The sequence below is a fragment of the Urocitellus parryii genome, chromosome 7 (assembly GCF_045843805.1).
Source record: "Urocitellus parryii isolate mUroPar1 chromosome 7, mUroPar1.hap1, whole genome shotgun sequence".
Classification (NCBI taxonomy): Eukaryota; Metazoa; Chordata; class Mammalia; order Rodentia; family Sciuridae; genus Urocitellus; species Urocitellus parryii.
In genome coordinates this window covers 6006263-6012262 of record NC_135537.1, presented here as the reverse complement: position 1 = coordinate 6012262, position 6000 = coordinate 6006263, and positions in this window count along the sequence as shown.

The window sequence follows — 6000 nt, the reverse complement described above, 5'->3', positions numbered from 1 at the left end:
TAAGAACAGAGCAGGGAGGAAGAGCAGGAAGAAAAGATTAACATTAAACAGAGACATGAGTTGGGAGGGAAAGGGAGAGAAAAGGGAAATTGCATGGAAATGGAGGGAGACCCTCATTGTTATACAAAATTACATATAAGAGATTGTGAGGGGAATGGGAAAATAAACAAGGAGAGAAATGAACTACAGTAGATGGGGTAGAGAGAGAAGAGGGGAGGGGAGGGGAGGGGGGATAGTAGGGGATAGGAAAGGTAGCAGAATACAACAGTTACTAATAGGGCATGATGTAAAAATGTGGATGTGTAACTGACGTGATTCTGCAATCTGCATTTGGGGTAAAAATGAGAGTTCATAACCCACTTGAATCTAATGTATGAAATATGAGATGTTAAGAGCTTTGTAATGTTGTGAACAACCAATTAAAAAAATTTTAAAAACCTGACCTGAAACCCTTTCTCTTCAGTGGAAAGCCGAAGGGGGCGGGGAGTGGTGTGTGAACATCCATGTCCAACATGAAAAGAACAGGATGGCTGACAGGAAGGACAGCAGAATGAACGGGACATTAATAACCCATGAGTGTATGTGACAACATGACAGGTGTGTTCCTACATCATGTACCATCAGAAGAATGAGAAGTTAGAATCCATTTATGTATGAGGTGTCAAAATGTATTCTACTCTCATATTTAACTAACCGCACAACAGAAGATGACCCCAGTAGACCAAGGAATAGGAGTGGACCAGACAGATTTTGCAGGCAGACAGCTATAAAGAAATGCTTCTTGGGACTGAACTTATAACCAAGGAGACCAAGAGCCATGCAGAAAGCGTGGTTCAGGGCAGTGCAGGGAAGGGCAGGGAACCCGCCTGACTCCAGGTGGGATCCTGTCAGCTTTCTCAGGTGGGATCAGTTCTTCCACAAGGTTGCCATCTGGGGTCTGTTGGCAGAAGAAAGGGTTTGTGGATATTTCACATCAAAGTTGCAAAAAAGACTAGCATTTTATATTTCCCATAAAGTAAACTAAGTCAATTGACATTGCAGTCCATCTTTTCTTGCACTTTTTTTCAGTAAATAATTAGCATATCAGGTTGTGATGGTTAAATATATCTTTCTTGATTTGTCTAGATAAATGAAAATATTACATATGTCAAATGATTATGAGATCTACCATCTCCTGTTTAATGTGTCCAGAAACATAATTTTTGATTTGAACAATTCATGTATGCATATTGTCTCATTATCTTAATGTAATACTATTTGGGAAGACTGATTCCTACATAGATGATGGGAATACAATTACCCTGATAAAATCCGGTTTGAATTGTCAGTGAACTTTCTAAATGTGTTTAGATTTTACTGTGTATAAGTTAATTATTAAAACAAGAATAAAACATTTATCTGAAATTTTATTAAAAAAAAAGGAAGAAGGAGGAGGAGGAGGAGGAGGAGGAGGAGGAGGAGGAGGAAGAGGAGGAGATGAGGGACCAAGCAGCAGGGATTGAAGACAGGTTACACTGTGTTTGTTGCTATGGAACCACTACTGATAGCCTAGTGATTTCTGTTTTCATTTCCTTTTCATGTCATAGTGTGTGATTAAGTGGATAGGTAATCCGTAATCATTTTTAATAGGAAAGAATGCTTTTGGATAATTTTCTCTTTGTCTGTCTATGTAAGTATCTATCAGTATACAACTTGCATATATAATTCAAAGAGATTGTCTCTGATAGAATACAATGAGTACATTCACTTGGGTTTGCATACCAGTTTCCTCATTGATTCAGGAACTGCAAGTGAGAATACCACAGTGTCTCTCAATACAAGTTTTCCTCAGATAACAATGACCCAATTTACCAACCTCACATCATAATTTAAAGTGTGGATGCACACATTATAAAAATACTACTCTATTAGAGATAATGATAATAATCAAAATCCGAAATGATCATATAAACTTAGTTTATGAACTATACTTTGCTCCTGAACAGACCAGGAAAAACTTGGGAATAATTAAGACTTAGATTCATATTGAATTCCCATCACCCACAATACTATTTCTTTCAGGGTCATCCTTTGGTAAATAACAAGTGGAAGCAGAAATCGAAAACTTAAATTGTGATGATTGGATCAATTCACAGGGAAAACTACATATTAACAAGTACAATGCAAAGAAATTTGTGGGTTGACTGTTTCCATTTGGTAGAAATGGAAAGGGTTTGCCTCATATCTAGACCAGGTGAATAATACTTGCTATGGTTTAGATATGTGGAACCCCCCAATAGCTCAGGTGTCAGACAATGCAAGAACATTCATTCATTTTTTCATGATTGGATCACAAGATTTTTATCCTATCAGTGGATCAATACACTGATATGGATTAACTTGGTGGTAACTATTGGTGAGTGAGTTGAGACCTACAGAGGTAGGTCACAGAGGGAATACCTTTGGGATTTACATTTGCTCCTGATCAGCAGAGCTCTCTTGGCTCCTTGCTGCCATTTCGAGCTGCTTTTTCCTGCCTTGCCCTTTTGCCATGATGCTCTGCCACACCTCAGGCCCACAGCAAGGAGTCAGCTGCCTATGGACTGGTACCTCTGAAACCTAGAACCCCAACTAAACTCCCCGTCTGTATGTTGTTCTTGTGGGTCTTTGGGTCACAATGATGAAAAATCTGACTAAAACAATGCTAAAAACTGCCGATTGATGTGAGGTCAGATTGGTTTCAGAACCTCAGGGTAGAGGTGATCCCTCAAATGTAATTTTGAAGTATGTAAAACTGATATCAACTCAAGAAATGTTTTGTTTCCTTCAATTTCATATGAAATTATGAAGTTTTAAAGTCACTACTAACATACAGAAATTCTGAAAATTTATAAATCTGAATTAAGTCCTATACTCATACTTATTGTTATTTAGAATGAAATAGTGCAAAGAATGATTATTCTATAACGGTTTGAAATAACAAGCCCTGTCCTTGTTGGTTTTTCATCTTTTTTATGTCTGGAAAACATTGGTTCATTACATTTTTCAGAGGGGAAAAATGGACAAAATTATTTTGAAGTTCTTAATTGAATTTTCAAAAGCATTAACTATTCCTCCAATTTCCTACATTTCCTATATTGTTGCAGCGTGATTTCCCTGATTTTTAAATTATCACATATGATGGTTTCCACCACCTGCTGGGACTGCTTCTTTTTCTCTAAGATACCATAAATGTTGCAGTTTTTCACAGCATTATCTTAGACTCCTTCTTTTTCATTCCATCTTTTCTTTAGAATCAATAATATATTTAGTCATAACAGCAATCATGATACTTACCTTGAGAATTCTCAGAATTATAAATATATAGTCTATCTCTCAACATCTTCACCAACACCATCGTCTACCTATATTTCTAAGTCTATTGCATCTGTCTCTTTATCTTTACCTACCCATTGTAGCCCTCATCTTTGCCCTTCTTTGTGTGACCAGTTCAAAGTTTATTTAAATTCAACATGCTTCACCAAACTGCAGTTCCATGGGGTCCAGGCCACCATATACAATTCCAAAATCAGAGATTCTCTCATTACTGTGCATCCCCTTGCCTCTGCAGATCCTGTGTTGTGACTATAACCCATAGTCCTCAGGACCTACATCATTGATCCCCCTGGTGGAAGCCTGAATGAGCAGAGCAACATGCCATACCAGGGGCCAGAGTCAATGGTCCACTGTGAATCTGAGACATCAAGATGTGCCCCAGAGTTCAAGAGCCCATTATTTGGTTGATCTGTCCACATCCATGCCTTGGACACAAAAGCCACCACCACAGAGATGTACCTGTTCTCCTGGACTTAGGTGCCACAGTAGTTCCACAGTTTTTGAGCCCAGGATCCTGACTCTTTTGTCTCTCTGATCTCCTATTCCCTCATGCCACTGCACCTGCCTAGGCATCAATGTCAGACTCAGAATAATGGGGACACCCTCGGGTAGGCTATCCTACTATGCAAGAAAAGAAAAGAGAAGGACCTTAGCAGGCCTCACTATTGAGATCCCAGCAACCCTCAAGCCACATCACACACCCACAGCCAACAAGGAACACTTTAATCTTCACTGATACTATCTTAGATAACATATAGGACAGAGACTGACTAGCCCTCCTGGCCACAGCCAGCACATACAATGCACACCCTCACATATTGGCGAGGGAAAATCTTTACTCACTGAAGGTGACCTATAGTGTCTAGAAGAGGTGACTCTCCCCTGGAATGTGAAACATCAACTGAAGCCCATCATAAACATTAAAAATCGAGAAAACGTGAGTCCACTAAAGAAACACTGTAATGTTTGCAGGAACTTATGCCAAATAAATGGAGATCTTCAAACTGCCTGAAAGAGAACACAAAATGATCTTTAAAGGAATATCAGTGAGATATAAGAGAACAGAGAAAGAAAACAACCAAATTAAAAATAAGAAAACCAGGAAAACAATACATGAAGCAAACATGAATTCCAACAAAAAGAGAAATCCTTAAAAATAATAAAACAGAAGCACTGGAATTAAAGATTACAGTAAACCAAATGAAAAATATAATAGAGAGCTTCAGCAACTGCTTGATCAAGCACAAAGAAGCACAAAAACCTAGAAGACGAGTTTTTCAAAATTGTCACTTAGTGGAAAAAATCAAAACAAACAAAAAAAGAAAGCCTATGGGAAATTAAGAGAACCCATTAAGTGAACTTTTTATATACATTTGGGGAGTCAGCTTACTTAGAAAAAATAATGACTTAAACTCTCCAAATAGAGAGATATAGTTATCCAGATCCATGCAGATCAAAAGTCCTCAAACAGATTCAAGCAAAATATATCTTCACCAAATGCATTATATTCAAATGTCAAAACTCAAAAGGGCAAAGATAAAATTGTGAAAGCAGGAAGAGAAAAGTGACACATTTAATACAAAGAAAACCCATGAAACTATCAGCAAATTCTAGCAGAAAGTTTGTAGGCTAAGAGAAAAGGAGATGATAAATTCAAAGTGCTGAAAGGAACAAAGCAAGACCCCCCTTCCAAGCCACAATACTCTATCTGGCAAAGCTGTCTTTGGAAATGTCTGCCAAAGCAGACTAAAGCTGAGAGAGTTGATCATCACTTCATCTGCCTAGAAGAAATGCTACAGGGAATCTCCAAACTAAACTGAAAGGATGCTAATTACTAGCATGAAAACATGAAAATTCCCTGGTGAAGTAAATACATAGTCAAATTCAGAATACTCTGATACTGTACTAGTGGTGAACAAAAACAGGCTGAAATAACTATAAAAACAATATTTTATTCATATTTGTATAGTCTGAAAAAGATGTAAATTGTGACATCAAAAACATATAATATTAGAGAGGAAAGCAGAACCATGGGGTTTATGTGTGCATTTGAAGATAAGCTGTTAGCTTAAAATAAGCTAATATAACTACACAACATTTTCTCTAAGCCTGAGAATAGCAACTAAGCCAAAACCATAGTAGGTACATGAAGGATGAATAGAAAGGACTCAAAAGCACATGACTAGGGAAAATTATCAAATTATACAGGAAGAGAACAGAGGGAAAAAAAGGAACAAAGGAACCAGGAGTCAGAAAACAAGGAATGTAATGATAATAGTAACCCCTTGCCTAACAATGATTATTTTAAAAGTAATGTATTACATTTTTCAATAAAATAGTTGAATGCTTAGCAAAACAATTTCCCTTTATAACCTGCTTAAAATAAACTAATTTTAGCTTTTAGACACACATTCAATGTAAATAAATGGAAAGACAGTATTGCATATATATAGGAATGAAAAGAGATACAACTATACTTATTTTAAACCAAAGAGATTTTCAACTAAAAACAGTTGTAGGAAACAAAGAAGGACATTATATAATAATAAAAAGATCAATTAATCAGGAGGAGCTAATGATTCCAAGTATATATGAAATCAACATCTAAGTAACTAATTGATGAAACTATTTATAGAATTGAAAGGA